Here is a 22,311-nt window from a genome sequence, read left to right on the forward strand (position 1 = left end):
TTCCTGGTACATTTGCCCCTTCGGGCACAAGGATGTTTGCAGTTTTCACCTTCTTTAATCATGCCTGCTTCATCTGTCCATTATATTTATATATTGCCTTTCATCTAAAGCTCTCCAAGTGTCTTACAACACTTAACCCTCACAATTCCATTGTGGGTAGTAAGTATTAACTACATTTCTCGCTATTATATACACTCACAGATCAGAGAAACTGAGATGGAAGGGTGTAAAGTGACATGGACAGGATCACACAATGACTCGGTGTCAGAGACAGCGATGCTTGCTCAGGAGAGCTGCCAGGCTTGCACTAGACATAAGAAGGTGTCAGGCCACTTGCTGGACTGGAAGCCAGTGTAATAAAGAACGATTGTTTTTAATTGATGTTCCTGAATTAACTGTTGTTATTAAAATTATTCTGCTGTACAGCTGAAAGGGCCAGATTCATCTCTGTAATCTGTGGCATGGTGCCCAAATCAGTTTGGTGCTATGAGTTGTTAGATTATCACAGATTGAACCTCTCTAGTTCAGCATTCTTGGGACCTGGCCGGTGCCGAACCAGAGAATTTACCAGACCATGGGAGGTCAATATTGTCTAGCAGCATTACCAACACTTCTACTGTGTACTGGGCTCTTAGAAGATATTGAGGAATAAGTTAGAGCTAAATAACAGCACAGAACACTGAGTGCCAGGACTGGTGGCAATAAACAAACTTCGCTACACATATGATAAGTGGATATCCAGCTAAAATCATGCCGGTCCACGGATGTTATAAGACCAGAGAGTATCAGGCTAGAGAGGTTCAACCTGTATTTATATAATGGTAGCACCTAGAACTCGCATTGTGCTACGCACTGTACAGATACCCAGTAAGGGTATGTCTACACTTGCTCCCTAGTTCATTGCACGAGGAATAACAGTTATTCTGAGAGAAGGGTTTTCTCTCGGAATAATGCATCTATACGGGACAACTTGTTTCGCAAGACCCCGAATCCAAAATGGCGGCCGGCCGCGAAAATGCGAATTAAGTGTGGGATATTTAAATTCTGCGCTTCATTAGCAAGTTCCGTATGCTCCACTTGCATCCCTAATCCAAACTGGGGAGCAAGTGTAGACATACGCTAAGAGACAGTTATTGCCTTGATGAGCTTACAATTTAAATAGACAAGATGGAGAACCTTGAAGAGAAGTGAATAACCTTTGTCACGCAGCTGGACAATGGGGCTACGTCTACACTGGCCCCTTTTCCGAAAGGGGCATGCTAATTTTCAACTTCAGAATAGGGAAATCCGCGGGGGATTTAAATATCCCCCGCGGGATTTAAATGAAGATGTCCGCCGCTTTTTTCCGGCTTTTCCCCAAGTAGGAATAAGAGATCCTCCGGAAAAGGGCTTTATTCCGGAGGATCGCGCCAGTCTAGATGCTTTTTTCCGGCTTTTCCCCAAGCCGGAAAAAAGCGGCGGACATCTTTATTTAAATTCCGCGGGGGATATTTAAATCCCTATTCTGAAGTTGAAAATTAGCATGCCCCTTTCGGAAAAGGGGCCAGTGTAGACTTAGCCCCCGAGTATAGCATAAAGTTCTGGGCTGCCACCACTACCATGGCAACAGCAATAGCTGGAGCCCTGGGCCCTTTAAATCACTGCTGGAGCTCCACATGGGGTGGTCCTAGTGGTGCTGAGTGCTGGCTGCCTTTTGCCCAACCCCTTCCACCCAAGACCGCACCCCTTCCAGGGAGCCTGGAACTGAGCCTCTTCCCCCACACACTTTCCCCCACACACATATACACATTGCCCAGGGTCTGGCAAAGTCTGTCGCCAGCCCTGACGACAGGTCTGAAAATGTCCCACGCGAAAATTCGCTCCTGCCTTGGGCAGCGAGGTTTCCTCTGATTTGTTCCGTGAACCTGTTCCCTACGGATAACAGCACAACATGTTTTTACTTGTGTGCACACACTCCTGCCTTTCACTTTTCCCCTCTCATGCCTCGGCGTATAATTGAATCCACTGTTAGCCGCTTTGTAACAAGCTCTAGTTATAAAAGGCTAAATGCTTTATTCCCAAGAACTGCCTTAGAGATAAGATTCACCAGCCGTGGCAGCACAATGAAGATCTTAGTAAGAGAAATAAATGTCCCTTCATTTTATAACTGTCTTCCCAGCACTTTATCTGCAATGGGCACAAACAGAGTCTTCAGCTATCTGTATGACTAAATATATTAAAAGGTGAGTCAGCAATTTCTGAAGGCTTCATTTCTATCAAACTAGCCCAGTGTCTTTTTCTTCATTAAACACACACTATTGAGTGGCCTTTCTCTTTTTTCATATCCATTTTCTTCCTGTGTACATGTTTCTTCTGGACACAGGAGAATCCTAGTCCATCGCTGAGCTGGGAAAAGGCTATGAAGAGACTGCTTAATTAATCTCATTATAGGACACTGTTGGCTCAGGGATACCCATAATTACTGGAACAACTAGAGAAAAAACCCTAGTGAATGCTGATGGGCATTTTGGTTTGGTTTGCTGTTTCCTGTGATAAATGGATGGGTTTGCATCTGAATTGCTGAAACCAATAAGTAATGCTGGGCTGGAGAAGTCCAAGCCACTTTCAAAGTGTTATACATCAACCTTGCACGCAAAAGATCTCTGTACAGCTTGTCATTTTAGAAGCAGGCTACCCTGACAACCTTTTATTCCTTCTCCTTCTGAAGCTTAAAAGGCAGAGACAGCTTTCTCCCTTCCTAGTCTCAGTGTTGTTCTTTAGAAGGCCACTAACCTATGGTCTTGCACTGGACAATCAGTTGCTTGCATCTCCTTCTCCAGCTTATAATTTGGGTCTCTGAATGTATTTATCTGCTGTTTCTAACCACGGGTGCTGAGTGTATTCAGAGAGATGAGAGTGAATGAAGGCACTCAGCAACATGCAGAATTGAGCCTTACATTTGCAAGCTATTGTACATCCCCACCAAGAGAAAGGGAGAAGTCATTTAATTTTGATCGGCAGTCCCTCCATTACATAAACAGTGGGATTTCAAAGTGATCAAAATGCCTATGATTGATTTCAAGCTTTAATTAGCTATTAATGAAATGTCATTAGCCTGTGAGTTAAACAGCTTGTACCAAAGTAGTTGAATATAAGTGCTTCAGTCGTAATCATTTAGTGTGTCACGAATTTGAGTATGAAAAAGAGGCTCCTCATTCTGAGGAGCTAGTCCCTGCAGATATCCTGCTCTCCAATCATTTTTAGCAATTTTCCCTCAAGACGCTTATAAGGAAAATATTTACTGATTTAGTCCACTTCAAAGTAGACTTGAGTCCTTAATTTATGATGTAATTATGTAATTGGCTCAGTTAGTCCCCACTAAACATTTTATGTTATTGTAGCACATGAATGTAGAACCTTTGAAGTAAATAAGGGCTCTCACAACATAAGAAAATCTTCATCTTTTATAGTGATAGAAATGTAGCCGTGTGAGTCTGGTGTTCATGTTTTCTACTCCTCCACTTGCATCCACCACTTTACATTGTGCCTTTTATCTGTTTTTTGGAAGGGCAGCTCGTCGCGCTCAGGGTTCTCAAGGAGAATGAAATACGTGTCCCTACTCGGGGGCTGAATCGCAAAACTTTTTGGCAGCTTTATCTTGTTAAAACTTTATCAGCCTTATCTGCATAGTGATTTGCATGCATCACCTCTGATGCGTTGCACTGAACTTTCTCATTACACCACTTTGCTATACAAACGCTGGTGCATTCAGGGGTTTTGCTTAGAGTTCTCAATGTGTGTGCCTTTGGCATTGTTTGGGATACAGTATTAGCTTCAAGGACGCCTGAATGGATCTTTCTCCTTAATGATTTTGCTCTTTTAACACTTGACCAACATTGATGTCTTTTTAGTTTTCTTTTATGTTATCTTATTCTGTTTGTTTCTTCTCCGCCTCCCCTCCCCACCTTCCAGAATGTTACAAACTGATTGAAACTGATGCAGCTGTTTAATTCCACTGCTTGAGAGTAAATAGAGCCTAACCTAAAGACAGAGCTTCCCTCTTATGAGAAAACATTGGCTGTTTGTGTAGCCAGTCAATAGACTCCATGGAGAGCCTGGAAGTGGTAGCGGATATAAGCCCCTGCTCCTTCTCTGCATAGTAATAGAAATGTAGCCGTGTTAGTCTGGTGTAGCTAAGCAAAATACAGGACTATGTAGCACTTTAAAGACTAACAAGATGGTTTATTAGATGATGAGCTTTTGTGGGCCAGACTTTAAAGTACTACATAGTCCTGTATTTTGCTTCCCTGCATGGCACTCTCTGGTCACACGAGCCAACATTCACAACATTGCAGAGAGGGAGTAAAGGCATAAGCGGGACTGAATTCAGGCACACATCTTGTGTTGGTCCTCACTCTCCATAGCTCCAGTCTAGCAGAGTCTCCTAGGCAGGTTCTCTGCTGCAGGCTTTTCCACCCCAGATATGCAAATGGTGGTTTTCTGCTTAGTCCTGGGCCCTAAGCCTCCATGTAGGATGCCTTAGGACAACGGTTTTCAAACTAGGGGTGATGACCCAGTACTGGGTGTTGGAATGTCAGGCACTAGGTCTCCTTGCTGCAGGGGGATCAGGTGACCAGTGAGGGGTGCTAAGGTATCTTCCTGCCTGTCCTGGCACCGCAGACTGTGCTGCACCCCAGAAACAGCTGACAGGAGGCCAGGCTCCGGGAGGGAGGGGGGAAGCACAGGGCTCCGCACACTGCCCTTGCCCTGCCCACTAAATTCTGCACTCCCATTGGCTGGGAACCTGCGGCTTGCTGCTTCTGAGGCGCAGCATGGTCTGCGGTGCCAGGAGGGGCAGGAAGCTGCCTTAGCCCCCTCCTTCCCCCCCACCGCTGCACTGCTGATTGGAAGCTGCTCAAGGTCAGAGCCTCCTGCCCCAGCCCTGACACCCTCAAAGCCAGAGCCCCCTCCTATACCCCAAAGCTCTCCTCCTCAGCCCCACCTTGGAGTCCACACTCTAGTCAAATTATATTGGGTCACAGGCATCAACAATTTTCTTCAACTGAGTCAGGAGGAAAAAAGTTTGAAAATCGCAGCTTTAGGATATGCCACTTGTATTGTATCTTGACACCCCAAAGCCTCACTGTTACTTGCACCAGCATTTCATTTTAAATAATTTTATTTCTATTTCCTCAATTACAGCATCAATAAAAATAACAAAGAGCCCTGTAGCACCTTAGCGACTAACAGATTTTTTGGGGCATCAGCTTTCATGGGTAAAAATCACTTGATCAGATGCACCTGACCAAGTGGTTTTTACCCATGAAAGCTGATGCCCAAATATATCCGTTAGATGCCACAGGACTGCTCGCTGTTTTTGCAGATACAGACACGTGACGACCCCTCTGAGAAGCATCAATAAAGAATTTCTTGCTGCTGCCATGATGAAGTCTTAGGAATCCAATAAAAACGGAAATGGGCTAAATCTTCAAAACAAATACCCTGAATTATTCTGAATTTATGATACAGCAGTTAGAAGCACTGAAGAGACTCAATCAAAGATGAGGGTCTCAGTGTGCTTGGTGCTGTACAGACCAATCACAAAGGAAACACTGCCTGCCCCAGAGAACTCTCTGTCTACATGTCAGACAGTACAGGAGAAGTGGACAAAATGGAGAAATGGGGCTTTAGAAGGATCAGGTAGCAACACAGCCAACGAAGCTTAGCAGAAAATCTGTTAGCCAGCTAGACACCTCTGGAAAGAGATATGGTCTACAAGTGAACGTGTGGCAAAAAGTGCATGATTTTCAAGAGTGTTGAGTACTTCTTGACATTGCTGGGAATTGCAGATGCTTATCAGTTCTAAAAATCAAACTCATATGATAGTGAAGTCACTGGAAGCCTTTCCACTTCCTTCAATGGACTTCGGATCTGGCCCATAATTTCTATTGTTCAGTGACATCAAGAATAGACAAGAATAAAAGAGAAAGGAAAGATTAAAACATAATGTTTCAAATTCTGGACGTTTCAATTTACCCAGGACCTTTTTAGCATAAGAAGTGTGAATTTCATTAAAACTTTGTGTGGCAGTTTCATTTTGTGTCTTATCAACCAGTAAAGGAGAACAGAGAAGAGTAAATTATTTTCACAGGACAGGCACATACATTCGGATTTCTACAATATTAAGGTAGGCCAGATTTTTGGCCTAAAAATGGTATCGTCCAGCAGTTCATCCAAAGATCTCCTCAAAGCATCCTCCAGCAAAGTTTCCCTCTTTGTTTTGTATGTGTTTATTTAATGCAGGGGTTCCCAAACTTTTTGACACCGGGAACAAGTAAATCCATTCACGAGCTTTTGGAGGACCGGTAATGTTTATTTGCATATTTGCATATTCATTAATCAAATGATGAATATGCAAATACATTTTTTCTGGTCCTCCCAAAGCCCCCCAGGGCCAACTTTAGCCCACAGAAAAGTCAGTCGGGACCACACAAGTGAGATACAAAAACACAACCCCTCCAAACCCCTCAAAACTCACTAATGTAGCCCCAACTGTGCTTGTGGGTGCTGGGACAGGGTACTTGTGGGGTCGGGGCGGGGACAGGGACCTGGGGATCCTGTAGCTGCCAAGGCCCAGGAAGTGTGTGGGCTGCTCCCCCATCCCCCAAACAGCGGTGCGGTACCTGACACGCTGGTGTGTTGCATGCCTGATGACTTCCTGCATGGGGGGAGGGGGAGTCCCGGACCACACCAGCCCCAACTGCTTGGGCAGCGCGCGCCTTGCTCCTCCACTCCCCACAGCAGCCGGAGCCACCCGAGCAGCCGGAGCCAGCCCAGTCCCGGATCCCCATTCCCTCCCCCACACACAGGAAGACAGCAAGGGAACAAAGTCCTCAGCGCGCAATGGACCGGCATTTTAGGTACGGCCAGGGGCAGATGAGGGTTTTGTGGGGCCCCCCCTTTGACACGGAGCATGCGCGGGGCTTCTTGAAGCGCGGGGCCCAGGGCAGCCGCCCCACTCGCCCTGCCCTATATCTGCCGCTGGGTACCGCGCCGGCTGTTGGGGCAGGGGGAAAAGCAGCCTGCGCTCTTCCAGGACCTGGTGCGCAGCTGCAGACCTGCCTCCCGACCCCGCAGGAAGCCCGCACTACCTCTGTGGTACCTTGAGGTAGCATCAGTGCAGCTTGAGGGTTGGGGGGCAGCGAGGCGGGCTCTCGCACAAAATTTTTTCTGAGGTCCGGTATTTTTTTTCCACGGTCCAGTATCGGGCCGCGGACCACAGTTTGGGAAATGGTGATTTAATGCAATGGGACCAGCACTAGCTCCAGCTCAATTAATTCAAGATACCAGCAACCAAAGGATCAACTGTTTATGAGGACCTAAGCCAAATGAGTTGTTTTGAGTTCACAATTCTTGGAAACAAGTGTCCTGAGAACAGGATCGATCTAGTACGAGATTTGATGCTTGCATCTGAAGAAGAAAAATTACTCCCCTCCCATGTATAATCCTCTAGCACCTTCAATTCCAGTGCTGGCCAACACTCAAATGAAATATTATGTTGAGAAAAGAGTTACCTGAACTTCTTAGAACCTCTACAGAGACTCATTTCATTGCAGAACTTAAGATTTGGTTCAGTCCTTATTTTTTTCAGAACCTAGTCACCTATTGAGTCATCATGGCTCTGCATAGAGTAGGCCAGATTCTGCTCACATTCTTATTTATAGAGGTTTCCAGTCCAACTTTTATTAGTTAATGGAAAGACTTCCATAGACTCCAGCATATACTGAATCAGGGCTTAAATCATTTACCCCAGCTTTGCATTATCCCAATGTAAAGCTGGGTAAATGAAAGCACAGTCAGACACATATATATGGCAAGAACTACTAATGAGGCACCAAAAGTAGCACAAGAGTGTGTTTGTGTGTTTATTCTACTGACATTCTCAAAAACAAAGTTGTAGACTTTAAATAAAATGTTATAAAGCCTAAATAGTCTGAAATCCAGAGACATTCCTCATCAGATTTTTACAACATTAAAGTCAGTCAGATTTTTGGCCTACAAACCTGTATCGTTTCCATTTAAATAGTGTCAAAGAGCTGCCTTTGACAGCTAGAAAAGTAAAAATCAAAAGGAAGTAAAATTCCCGCTGTCAATGTGTTCTTTATGTTTCATTTATTTATTTTAGCCTGTGGTTTATGTTCCCATAAACTACTGCTGTACTAGGTAGGCAACCTACAATTATTGAGGTGGCTCGGTACCTATTAAAAAAACCAAGTAATAGAGCAAAATTAATGTGTATTTTACAGCAAGAGAGCTGAATTTATTTGTCTCTCCAGTTAAATTAATTTAGCACTCTGCGTTCCCCCTCATTGGATGACAGAGACACACAATGAAACTGCCACACAAAATGTTGACAAAATTCACACTTCTCATATAAAAAAAGGCCATGGGCAATTGACCACAGAACCTGAATCAGCCTCCTGTGTCACTGAGGCAGCAATGATAATGTTTTGGAGAGGAAAGGGCTTTGCCTCAGCTACACAGTGGGTCATGCAGGAGGGGTTGGGAATCCATAAAGGTCTCTGCTGACTCAGAAGCCATGCTGAAGTAGGAGGAGTCTCTTATTGTTGGTACAAACAACAGTGATAATGATCTGGATATTTAATAAACTTAAAAAACAACAAATAGTCTGGTAGCACTTTAAAGACTAATAAAACATGTAGATGGTATCATAAGGTTTCGTGGGCACAGCCCACTTCTTCAGATAATCCTGGAACACCCCTGGTTCGGACTCAGGCAGGGGAAGGAGGAAGTGTCTCTGTGTGGTACCACTCCCCCTCTCTCTCAGCCAGGGCTGCCATGAGCAGAGTGCAGTCGGTTCCCCCTTGCATGGCCCCACATTTTATTATTAGCCCCGCCTGCCTACTGGAGGTGCATCCCAAAGCTGCAGGCTGCGCATGGTCTCAGAAGCCCTCCTGCCCAGTGGGACCCCCCACCCATAGAAAAAGAGGAGGAGGCTGTCACAAGTGCCAGTGGTGAGGCACCCTGGGAGACTTCTCTTCCCCACGCTGCCGGCCTAGAAGCTCTTTGCATCTCTGGGGGAGCAGCCATCGCAACCCCATGCCGGTAGAGCCAGAGCCTTGGACCTGGTGTGCACCCCATTCAAAGTAGGACCCACAAATAGTCACGCCAGGCCAGCTCCCATCGCTGCCATAGAGGTAGGGGGCAGTGCCTGGGAGTGGTGGGGGGCATGAAGCCAAGTGTCCCCTGGCAGTGGGGCACCAGGTAAGCGCCCCACTCCCTTCCCCCTCATGCCCAGATTCCACAGTGACCTCCATGTTCCGGAAAATTCCATAATCTGGCATACTCTGTTTCCCAGGGTTGCCAGATTAAAGAGGTTCAAGGGTATATGGCTTAGGCCCAGCAGCTGGCTTCTTAAAACTGTGGGATAGCTGAGGTCAGGAATATTCTGCTCCATTTGTGCTACCCACAAATTTCAGCTGTCTCCAAGCTGCTTGTGTGCAATTTGAGCTCTGTGATGACTTACATTCCAGGTGGAGGCTGGGTTTTCATGAAGGCTAAAAAGCTTGTTGCTTCTTCCCCTGGACAGTGATGATGGTGCAGTGTGCCTGGTTGCTTTCTGTGGTTCCTACAGTACATAGGGTGGAGAATGGGAATTTCCCTGCATCCCCCCGGGAGGCTGAACACTCCCCATGAAAGCCCCTATGTCCCCCTCTCCCAGTGGTCAACTAGTTACCCGCATTATTGCTAGTTCAGCCATGTTCCAAACCCTGCCTGTAAATTCTAATCTTACTTCCTGGGGAAGACCCTGAGATGAGCAAAGGGGCCACTTTACCACAATGGCCAGCTCTTCGAGTGGTTTCTGAAGATCATGGAAGCATGAGATGGGCAGAGAGGCTCTCCTCCTTCTTGTGCACCTTCTCATCCTGCCTAACTTGGCCACATTCTTCTTTTTCTCAGTGCTTCTGTGATGGGGCATCTGCCCCGCACTGGCCCTTTAAGAGTTAAAACCCAGCCCTGGCGGAGGACTGGAGCTGTGGAGCCAGCAACTGTGGCAGATACAGCCAACTAGGGCTCAGCTGAGGGCAGTATAAATAAAGGCTCCTGGAGGGATGGAGACAGACTTGCTCTTGCTCTAGCTGTGGAGCAGGAGGGACCCAGCTGCCAGGGAAGCTAGAGGTTTCCTGACTTAGAGCAGGGCTGGGGAAGCTCTGGCCAGGCAAGCTCCCAGGCTGTAGGGCATGAGACAAGGCCTGAGGCTACTAGGGCTGCAAGGTGGCAGCCAGGGCAGCAGAAGGCAACAGGTCCACACCCATTGCTTATGATGAGTGGCCATTTCAGGCTGCAGTTTGCCCCTGAGGTGGGGGCTAGATGAAGACCGGCAGTAGGGTCTCTGAGGCAAAGTGGGCAGAGGGGTTGAGGGTTCCCTGAGGGGGAGGCTCCCAGAATATGGAGGCCCTGTAGCAGGGCAGGCCCCAGAGGGAAGGGCACTGCAGTCGGATGCGGTGCTAACACAAAGTGCCAGAGCCAATAACAGGTAACAGCAGGCGAGACACCAGCGGCACGGGGGTGCTGCAGGGCTGAAGAGCTAACTCCCAGAGTCACCAGAAGGAGGTGCTGTGGCCGTGAATGCTTGCCATGTAACACCTTCCCATTCAGCTTTCTCCTCCTCTGCATGGCGCTTTCATGGCAAAATGTGACAAACGATGAGAGAGTCCCTGTCAGTCAGTGTGACCAACCTTCTCAACCCTCCCTGCTCACTCCACAGCAGCTTGTCCTGGCACTCTCGTACCCACGAAGCTGTGCGTTAGCCTTGGTGTGCATTTTACTTGGCATGATTTTTTTTTTAATCTGAGTTCCTGGTTTAAAACCTTCCCCTTTGACCAGTTTAAGAAGTGCTAAGCTTCCAGTGCATGGAGCTATTCTTTTTGTCTATTGCATCACTTCTCTGCTACCACAAAAAGAAATATTTAGCAAGTTACAAGAAAGGATCAGATCAAGTAAGAACACAAATCGAGTAGCCAAAAATCTCACCTGGGCTCACAGTAGCTACAGTGCCCCTGCAGCAAATCTTCTCCTTTACACAATGAAATAGGGTGTGTTCTTTGTCCGTTTCCATTTGGCATCTGAGACAGAAGGACGGAGCTGTGCCAAGAAAGCCATGGTGAGTGGGGAAGCTGACTGGAACTATATTTTGAAGGACACAGAAGCAACGATTTCTTCTGTCTTGTTTCTGATCCCTCGGGAGATAGAGATACCATGAAGGATTAAATATATCACTACAAGTGGCATGTATGCAATTTACAGATATTGGGCCTACCTTTCTGTGTGTTTTTTAAATTTTCCCAAAACACCTATTGTAAGATATCCTTTGTGTTGGTGCCGATTGGCAGTAAAACTGGGAAAGAGCCGTATACTTTAGCATAGTCTCAAGAGCTGGGGGAGGCTAATTATTTGTCGTCTGTCTTTATGGTTTATCTGTGGCTCAGCTGCCAGGAAAGCTAAACCAGCAGGAAAAAACTCCTTCATCATCTTCTCACATAAGAGCTCTCCTTTTTGCTACAGGCTCTGAGAAGAAAGCCTAAGCAAGAGCCTGTTCATGCAGACTGGTTTGTCTCTCGCTTTGCTCAAATCCAAGGACTGAGAGAAGTTAGGGCGAGAGGAAAATCGTCACCATTAAGTTCACCTCCTGCACTGAACAATAGGAAGCCTCCACTCTAGTGTTGTGGGAGTTTTCTACAGGAGTCACTCTACCCAAATCATATGTAGAAAATAGGTATATATGTTGCCTATCATACCTACTCAACCTACTCTCTACTGAGCAGAGGTGTTACTCCAAAAATGGAGAAGTTGCAGGAAACCCACTAGGGCACGTTTACACTAGGAAATTATTTCCTGCCAGGATTCACTCGGATTTGTACCTGAATTAATTTGAGTTGCATTCACATCCTTCCTGTGTTCCCTTTCTCCAGCCGTTCACATGGTCCCATTATAACCCAGGGACACCAAGCTACAGAGACCTCCCCAGCAGCCCCCATGTAGACAGGTGGGATTGAACCTGTGACTGTAAGGGCTAAAGCCTTGTGCTTTTGCCACATGAGCTAAAAGCCACCTACCACTTAGATAAGCCTTTGGGTTACACCATCATGCTGCCCCAGCTAGTCACAGAAAGCAACATTCAAAATCAACTGATGTACTCGAAAGATTTCTGTGGGCCTGAATCATGCGGATCCTAGTTCAGCATCTGAATTTTGGAAGTGGCCTCTGGTTTTATAATGAGCTGGACAAATGGAAAGCGGAGCTCAGCACATGGGAGTCTGCAGGGGGAATAACGAGCCAAAGGACAAGTGTGTGTAACCCTAGTCCTGACGTTTTCATAGCTGGGTATGCAGTGTCGTGGGGTATAATATATGGCGCTGGATGAAGGACGTGCATTCTGTCAGATTCAAGCTACGTGTATGTTTGCACCCTTTCCTAGCAGGAGATTTAAAGGACTCTGAGCAACAGTGAGGAAGAGAGGAGAGGCAAGTGTATTGTTTGGAAACACATCACTTTTAGTACAGCCTGCCGAGTAATGGGATAATGAGCCTCTGTGAAAATTTAAATGATCTTACTAATCATGTATGATGGACAAGCAATTTTGTGTCCCAGGCACTGAACTGAGACTCAGAAAATCTGGGCTCACCCCCTGCTCTATCACAGACCCTGTGTGGGATCTTGCCTAAGCTCCTTAATTGTCCCGTGCCTCAGTTTCCCCATCTGCAAAACAGGGTTGATAAAAATCCTTTTTCCTAGCTTATGTCTACACTAGATATGCTACAGCAGCACAGTGGCAGCACTTCAGCGTACATACAAAAGGGGTTCTCTGATCACTGAAATTAGTCCAGCTCCCTGAAAGGCACTAGCTAGATCAACAACTTCTTCTGTCAACCTAGAGCTGTCTACACCAGGGGTTAGGCTACCATTTCTCAGAGGTGTGGTTGTAGCTATGCCAATGTAAATTTTCAATATAGACCAGCCCCTACAATTTGAATCTGTTCTTCCTGCTTATATTTTAAATGCTTTGGGATGGGCACTGTCTCTTATTATATGTACGTACAGCATCTTGCACAGTAATAGTGATCATAGGCTATCCAGTATGTTTCAAATTTAGTAATTGATTTTAAGTGTATTTTGATGGGGGATGAAATAGCTTCTACCTAGCTGTCTCTGTCCTTCCTGGAGGGTAAGATACAGCAACGTGTGTGGGGGGAGGGTTTTCTCCACAGTCCAGGGAAATGAAATGCAAGGTTCCTTTAGCTGTGATTTAAAAGTTATATTAAGGACCAGTGTTGGATGAAGCAGGATCAACATGCTTGTAACTAGATAACTCCAAATCGGTGGAGTGACCATTTCAGTAAGTCACAGCTGTCATGGTGGCCTGATTTATCCCAGATCACAGTCAGATGCACTGTAATGCCATTCCACTGGTTTCAGTTTACAATCACTTGGTATAGGCCACATGCATCCTGGAGTGGAAACAAACCAAATAATACGGCTAAAGCCTATCAAACTGCACTGCAATCTCTCCATACTGCCTACCTCTGAGGCCTATTAAAATGCATTTTAGGAAGAACAATTTCCATGGAGGAATATATTTACCATATCTGTGTTAAAAATAGTAACTGGACTGGGGGAATGTGGTCTCTCTCACTGTGGCCTTTGTGAATTTCAAGAGGGATTATTCATTTCCATTTTGTTTTACCTTTGTGCTGGCAGGAATTATTTTTTGCCAAACTGGAATTAATAAATGATCTGTCCATAAACAATTTATCACTGACCCCAACACACAGACCTTCACGCACTGAATTTCTAGTGCAAAAGAATATGAAATATGCTTGCTAACAGAGAGTGGGGGAGGTGTTTGCCTTTAGGCCAAAAGATTCTGGCATTGGAATGTGTCCCCAGCCTTGTTCATTACACTTTCAAAGTGTTTTTTTTTTTTAAAGCATGAGCTTGTGATCAGGAAAGAAAGGCTGTAAAACCACAGCCTTCTGTTTCAGACTGAGGTACTATTCTGATTTACACTGGTGTAAATCAGAAGTCATTCTACTAATAGGACTAGCATTCTGCAGGTATAAAACCAGTGTCAGTACAATCCGAATCAGGCCTGTGATCTTGATCAGTGACATTGTTATTAAATTTTCTCCTTTTTTCTTAGCGGAGAGTTCTGCAGACTCAGCCAGGGGTGTGAAAATGTGTGTGCCCTCTCCGCCACTTCTGTCATCATTGGCTGCAGTATTCAGTTTTGAATAATTGTGAAGGCAATGGACCAGACTTTCAAAAACTTTTGGTGCCCAATCTTGTGCCTAATTTGAACTTGTAATTAGGCACAAATACTTGTCTGTGCATATAAGTTAGGTAGTTACAAGAGCAAATTGCCACTGCTAGTCAACTGTATTGCAATGAATGAATTTGTGTCATAATTACGGTAATTACATGTGCAAATTAGATGCACAATTTCCTGCATTTTGCAACCTTATGCACTGTTTCTCTTCTCACAATGGTTTCCCATTGTCTGCAGTGGAATTATTTCTGATCTCTAGCAACATAAATAAGAGGAGAATCACACCCTATTTTTAAAAATTACACAAAAAGGAGTGTAAATATGCAACATCCCTTTTATTTTTTTTTATTCTCTCCTTTTATTTTTATTTTATTTTGGTATTTTTATTTGAACATACAATAAAGAGCATATAAAAAAAATATGCTGGAATCAGAATTTGGCTGGTAATGTCTTGACAATATATTAAACCAAATGAAGTACTCAGCCTGCCGTTCTGCAGGTACCTTGACTTTACATTGCTCATCGCCGTAAAACCTTGTTTCTGTCAGTAAACTAAGCATGTCTGACCCGGAAGATATAAGAAGCAGATAAGGGTAGTAGCACAGAATCTATTTAGCACTATTAAAAATGGTTAAGTAGACTTACGATCAGAGATGCAGGGATGAAATTTGAGAACCTCTGAAAGCGAGAGGTGGCAGATTGATGGCCCATGAGTCAGTCTGATATTTAAATGCCCACAGCACAATCTACCTATCACATGTTTTGCAGGCCAGGAAATTTTCCTTCTGCCAAGGCTATTACATGATGAGAAACAATGGTTGGTTGAAAGGCAGGGCTTTGGAGAATATCACAGTGAGATGGAGAAATGTCTCTTGCATAACCTCCTGGGACTTTACTAGTCACCACACTGGAAGCAATAGACATTTTCTTATCAAAATATGCCAAAGTATTCCACAGTAATGATGCAAACCCTCGGGAACATTTGCTGTAGGCTGCAGTGGTTTGGACCATTGCTGTTGAATACTTTCCTATTCATTCTTTTTTTAAAGGTAAAACAATTTTCTCAGTCTGGGGCTGATTTTACTCTCACTTGGTATGACTCTGGAAGGGCCAGTGGGAATGGAATTATACCTGCATGAGAGCTGGGCCTTTATATGTATATAGGACAGATCATTGTGATTGGCCTTTGTGATAACTCTTGTTTATTATTCCTGTGATCTGGTGCTTAGACTTTGTCTACACATTCAAGTTCAAAGCGCTGTGGCAGCACTTTAGAGCAGCAGTGTGGTCACAACAAGAGTGCTGGAAGAGAGCTCTCTCAGCGCTCTAGGTAAACCACCTCCTCAAGGAGGTAGCTAACAGCTCTCTGGGAGCATATTCACACTGATGCTTTACAGCACTGTAATTTGCTGTGCTCAGGATGTGTTTTTTACATAAACATAAGAACACAAGAATATAAGAACGGCCGTACTGGGTCAGACCAAAGGTCCATCTAGCCCAGTATCCTGTCTTCTGACAGTGGCCAATGCCAGATGCCCCAGAAGGAGTGAACTGAGCAGATAATCATCAAGTGATCCCTCCCCTGGGGTGGCTAGCATGCCCATCAGCTTTAAGGAGCTCTGTAACTGTTTGTAGATCAGAGACATGCTTCATCGTAGCTCTGAAGGCTTTTGAACATTGCACTAGAGTGACTCAGTAGGCGACAATGGAAAACATCCTCAGTAGCGCAGGGAGGTGTCCAATAGAAAGATAAGGGATAACCTTGCCATGTGGCCCTTCTCAGGCCTTGTCCTATTCAGGCATTGTATTTGGGGTCTCCTTTCTAGCCCACCCTTGTCCTGAGGTGCAGTTATTATCCTGTCCTGTTGGGGGCCCCTCCCCATTTTACCCTGTCCCACTCTAGCCAGTGCGGCAAATCACCAGCTTCCATGGTGTTTCTCTGGGACTTCCCTCCACAGTCAGCTCCCAGCTTCTGCCTCTAGCTGGCTGCTCACACACACACTGGTCCTTTCTCCCCGTCTCCTCCCCTCTCCCCACCCCTCAGCCTCAGCCCTTCTGACCCAAGATGTCCTCCTTTCTTTTCTGGTTCTGGGTAGCACAGGGCCCTCTGTTTGCTAGATGCTTCTCCCCAAATGATGTATGATCCAATCAATTCCCTATAGTTCCTTCAAGGTGGTAGTGAGCCAGCAGGATCCTCACCCAGGAGTTTCACTGTGTGACTAGATATGTGCTGTGCATTGCACACACTTACACTAGGGCTACATCTACACTGGCAGCATCTTGCACAAGAACTCTTTTGTGGAAGAGTTCTTGTGCAAAAACTCTTCCACAAGAGAACATCTACACTGGCATGTGCTTTTGCACAAGAGATGTGCTTTTGCGCAAGAGCATCCATTGCAGTGTAGATGCCTTCTTGTGCAAGAAAGCTCTGATGGCCATTTTAACCATAGGGGCTTCTTGTGCAAGAAATTCATGTTGCCTGTCTACACTAGCCTCTTCTGGAAGAGCTCTTGCACAAGAAGGCTTTTTCCTGAGAGGGAGTGTCAGAGTTCTCGCGCAAAAAGCCCTGATTTTCTACATTACAACGTCAGTTTACTTGCGCAAGAACGCACGGCCAGTGTAGACAGGCAGCATGTTTTTATGCAAAAGCGGCTGTTTTCGCACAAGAATGTGCCAGTGTAGACACAGCCTTCGGGTATGTCTACACTGCAGAGTTTTTTCAGAAAAACTTCAATTACATGCACACTGCAATCGCATTCTTTGGAAAAAAAAATCGAAAGAACAGAGGGGTTTTTCCAACATTGGCAAACCACTTTCTATGAGGAAGAAGCCTTTTTCTGAAAGAGCTCTTTCGCAAAAAGGTGTGTGTGGACGGGGAGGGGGGAGTTCTTTCGGAAGAAGAGGAAAGAGGAAAAGGCACAAGTGTCCTCATGGCCACTCTGTTCATAGTAATCACAGCTTAAATGCGAGAGAACGTCCATTGAGTGTGGGTGCTATCTTTTGAAAAAGCAGATCGCTTTGTCGATGTGCTTTGGCAGTGTGGACGCTCTCTTTTGGAAGACTTTTTTCAGAAGATCTCTTCCAGAGAGAAGATCTCTTCCAGGCTTTTGAGAGAAGCCTGCAGTCTAGAGATAGCCTAGGTCTGAATGTGTCCCACTGCACTGGAATTCAGCTCTAGACAAATTCTGCCTCAAGTGAAGAGGCGTGGAAATCGTGAGTTGTTCTGTTGCAAGAGGGTGTAAATTCACTCCTATTAGCCCGTGAAATTGACCCCAGTGAGAAGGCCCGGGCAAAGCAGTAGGCAGCACACCGGTATGAGTTGAACGTGGGAGTGGGGCATGGTTTCTAGCTCAGCCCTCCACCATGGGGGTGGGAGTCAGTTCTAGTGAAACCTTCCGCTGCTTATAGAGAAGTTTTGTTCTACTATGTTTGGGTTCCACGGAACAAATGCAGCCTGGATCCCCTTATCCAATAGGGTTCTCAGTGCTGGCTGTTTGCCTCATTTGAAAGGGACATTGATGCTCTGGGAGCAGGCCTGCCGACAAGGTGTGGCAGACGGGGCAATTCCTTTGGCCTGGCAATTCAAAGGGGACCCGGGTATTCTGCCACCAGAGCAGGACGTCATGTGCTCTGCATGGCTCTGAGGGCTGGGGCGAGCCCCAGCGCCATGCTCCCGGAAGTGCTGAGAGCTGGCTGCCCTGCCCCTTCTGCTGTTGGCCCCACTGTCTGGGACTAAGGTGGTTGCAGCTTCTTGAAGCTAATTGTGAGCAGCAGGTGCCAGGGGTGTGAATAGTGAGTTGCCAGCCAGCCCACTGACAGGAGGGGGCTGGGCAAAAGGGGTAAGTGCCCTAGGGCCTGGGGTTCCCGGCTGCTGTTCCTGCCCTGGGCCCTTTAAATCACCACCGGAGAACCGCGCAGAGCGCTCTGAGCAGCAACAAGAGCTCGCAGGGGAGGAGAGATGGCACAGTGCGTTTGGGGCAGCACTGCGGGCTGATGGCCCTTGGCCCCACCCCTTCCACCCAATACCCCGCCCCTTTCTGGAACACAGAGTCAGCTCCCCATCTTGTGACTGTGCTAGTGCTGCAAAAGTCACCAGGGTTTGAGTGGACTGCATTTAATTTCATCAGCTGTTTTATTACAGGATAACGACACGCTGATTTATTGTATGCGGGGTTGCAAAGTGCCTGACGGGGAGAAAATATATTTTAATCTAAGAACGATCACCATAAAGGAGGGCAGTCAAATATATCCTTTTGTTCTTCATTTTGTGTCCCTCGCTTACATCGACTGGTCCCCTCTCCCCAGGCCCAACCTGCACCGCTGACTGGAAAACACCTAGCCCCATTCATGGCTACCATTGGGCTCCATAGTCCAATGGTCTTTTGCCCCTGCTCCCCTGGACTTTCCATCCAGTTGCCCCATTTCTTTCTCCCCCTGGTGACTATTTCTACTGGTCGCTCCACTTTAGAAAGACTCTTTTCTTTTTCTGGACAGTGAGGCTGTCTCCTGATGCCTACATGTTTTGCAAGCTTCATGGCTCTTCAGTGCCACTTATAGAAGCAACTAGAGACAAGAGCATCTAGCATGAAGCTCAGCCAGCTTTCCATAGATCACTGGTGTTGCATGCAGCACTCCTTGGGAAGCCTTGTCCTCTCAGTCTAAAATGTCTACGATGCTACCTTCTGTTTCATTTCCCTCTCCCCTCCTTCCCCACCCCACACTGCATTGTGCCATTCAAATGATTGATTTGTGTTTCCAGCTCAGTGGCTTTAACAAATATGGTATGAACGGGGCTGCCACAGTTAGGGTTCAGATGTTGTGCAAGAGAGCACTGGACAAAGTGGAAATGGCAAACCTGGATTGCATCATTATCTGTGGATGTCCAAATGTCATCCTCAGCATCCTTGAATGGGAGGATGGGAAGCGGGAAAAGTAAGTAACAAAAGTTCTGACAGGTAACCCTCTGGATGCATATCCATAGTTAAGTTAGAGGCTTTCCACTGCACTTTTATCACAAGTAGCTGTGCTGTGTCTGCCGCCCACCCATCTATATGTCCCCATTCTATTACAGAGCAGTCGATCATCCATCTCATGTCCTTGAGGTGTTGCCAGCACATTACTGGCCTAGTTTTCTCAGATATTTCACAATATTCGTCACCGTGGTGCACTCTGATCTGTTTGTTTCCCCATCTCTCTGTACAATATCAAGCCCATATTGTCTGCAGCTTTGCTGTCCAGCTTTTTTCTTACACTCCATCTTTTCAAGCAGCGTTTCTCCTTAAACTGCCAAACCTGGTAGCACCCACGTTTTAAAAAACATTCTTTTAAGCAAAGCTGGAGGTAGAGCTAATTTTTTGAGGGGTGTGTGTGTGCATTTTATGTCCATGTTATACAGGTGTCAATAATGACACAAGGTGCCCGGCAGTGGAGAATCAAGCCCCATATTGCTAAAGCGGGTCAGAAAACTCCCCTTTTTCTCCCTGGACAATTTTGAGGGGAAAGCTCCTTTAGAAATGTTTGATGACATATTTGGGGGGAGTGTCCCCTGGAATTTTCATTTAGTATGGCACGCTCAGCAATTCCATTCATGCTGGCACAATATGTTCCCCACACCCCCACCCCTCCTTCCAGGCAGTGCAGGCAGACTGAGAGCTGACACCCACAGCACAAACAACATTTGTTCCCTATCACTCTCATAAGCCACCCAATTGCTGTTCTCTTGGGATGAGACTGGGGAATACTGGAAGAAGGGACCCTGCTCTCCAACCACAGACCCATCCTCAGGTTATTTGCTCCGGAATTTGTTTCCCTCCTCCCACCCAGGTGGATGGAGGTTGCATCAGGGCCTCTTCACATAGCTTGGTACATGTTTAGCTGTATTGTTGTGCTGGAATAAAGAGGAGGAGGCATCAAAGAAAGCCAGCACCCTGAGAGGGAATTAGAGTTGGAAAAATGTGAAAGCAGAAACAGGGGAAAGAGTTGATCTTTCTTCTGGATCTCAGACCTACATCTGCGAGTGCCCATATGTCCTTTACATTCAGAAACCTCTGCTTCAGAACACAGATCTGCATTGCAGAGGAATCCCCCCCGCTTTATTCACACTTGGAGCTTGGGCCGTGTGACGAGGAACATTATCAAAAGAAAAGGCAAAGAGCTGGGGTTGGGGAGGGGAGGAATTGTGGGAAAGGGCATTGGGCTTTCAAAGTGCTGCTTTCCCAGCTGGCAACAGGAGGGTGCACATCCAGGAGAGAAAGATTTCTTGACAGCTTTTCGGCTCATCTCTGAAGTGGCTATTGAAGGGTAGCTCAGAAATGCAGATGAGGTGAGAACAACTTTAATGTAGAACAGTCTACTACATTTTCTGCTAGGAACAGAGCAAGAGAACCCCTGAGAAATCTTCAGTATCAGTAGTTTGATAGCTAGCCCGATGTTGCAAAACTCACCAGACAGACAGATGCCTGTTCTTGCAAAGTCATGCTACTGATGCATTTGCAGGCATGTGATGATTAAAAACTGTCACACCAGAGAGGGGCTTTTCTTCTACCAAAGTTTTTCCCAACACACGCACATGCACAAAGAGCAAAGGAACACAATAAAACTGTTGGCAGTGTTTCTCAAGATCGCAAAGGTCGAATGACAATTTTTTTACTGCAGTGTAAATTAAAATGCCTGGCCTAAGATGACAGACACATAGACCTGAGCTCCAAATGGTTTTGTGCCCATTCCAAGCAGCATTATAATAATAGACAGAGAATGATTGCTCGGGGCTGGGTTCTGTTTCACACAGCAAACTAAAAAAAGAATCAGTGGTAGGGTGTGAGTGGTGCTGAGTTCCCCAACCCCTGACTGGCTTCAGCGGGAGTAGTTGTGGGCCAGGTATTCATTAGAGGGCAAACTCCACCTAAAACATGAAGCTCTAGCTATCTGAATAGTGTAGCTGAAGTTGACGTACCTTAGCTCAAATTACTGCGGCATTCCCCACTGTAGAGGGTGATGGGAGAAACTCTACTATCGACTCCCCTTACTGCTTGTGACCCAATGGAGTACTGGAGTCAATGTGAGTGTGATCAGCAGTCAATTTAGCAGGTCTTTACTAGACCTGCTAAATCGATCCTTGAGAGATCCTTCAGAAATCTCTCAATAAGTCAAGACCTCAGGAAAGGATTCTGTGTATACAAGGACTTTGCAAATATGTCTCTTATAGTGTGATTACACTCCGAAAAGTGACCTGGCATAAATACTTTTGTTCATTGCCTGTGAGGCCTGCCTTACTTCTAAAACTTAAATAACCCCTTGCGAATCACACCCCTCAGAGACATTGTTAAGCTGACCTAAGCCCCAGTATAGAAACCACTAGGTAAACAGAATTCTGCCATCGACTTAGCTACAGTTTCTCCAGGAGGTGGATTAAGTACAGTGATGGAAAACCACTTCCATCGCTATAACAAGTGACTAAACTTGGCACTGCAGCACCATAGTTGTGCCGTTGCAGCATCCGTAGTATAGATCAGCCCAGTGCTTCCAAATCACTACCGAGGTAGAGAAGCTGAAGGTTTGTCTGAATGGCAGCTCTGAAAACTCATCCTGGGCTCTGAGAGCTTGTCTCTACTATGGGGTGGATCATGATCAATACGCAAGTGGTCAATTTAGTGAGTCTAGTAAAGACTCACTAAATGGATTGCTGATCACTCTCCTGCCAATGCTGACATTCTAGTAGAATGAGATGCATAAAGGGTGTTGACAGGGAGAGATTTTTCTGTTGACCCCCCACAGTGTGCACCCTGCAGTAAGGAGATCCAAGCTACTATCGTAACTCAAATTCCATAGCTTAGGTCGACTTGTTTTCGTAGTACAGATCTGAAGGTCAAGCGAGGACATCTCGCTAGTTTGTAAACTATCTCAGGAGAGAAAGATTACGTCATTAAAACTTAGTTAAGTCTTTAGCTGGAACAGAATTCAGCCTCCTCCTCCAGTCACTACACTGG

General features: G+C 46.0%; 1 long non-coding RNA gene across 2 annotated transcripts in view; it reads right to left on the bottom strand.

Moving 5' to 3' along the window:
• Positions 1 to 22,311, bottom strand: part of LOC142818836 (uncharacterized) — a 63,601-nt gene that overhangs the window by 36,051 nt on the left and 5,239 nt on the right. The window contains exons 1-2 of one of the 2 annotated variants that reach the window (XR_012896488.2): positions 12,117 to 16,354; positions 11,035 to 11,240 (exon numbers count right to left, since the gene is read on the bottom strand). This is a non-coding gene — a long non-coding RNA (uncharacterized LOC142818836). Of the gene's footprint in view, positions 1 to 11,034; positions 11,241 to 12,116; positions 16,355 to 22,311 lie in introns of those variants that run through there. The other variant, XR_012896489.2, reaches the window with a different exon arrangement.

Source organism: Pelodiscus sinensis, chromosome 17 (assembly GCF_052426305.1).
Source record: "Pelodiscus sinensis isolate ZL-2025 chromosome 17, ASM5242630v1, whole genome shotgun sequence".
NCBI classification, from domain to species: domain Eukaryota; kingdom Metazoa; phylum Chordata; order Testudines; family Trionychidae; genus Pelodiscus; species Pelodiscus sinensis.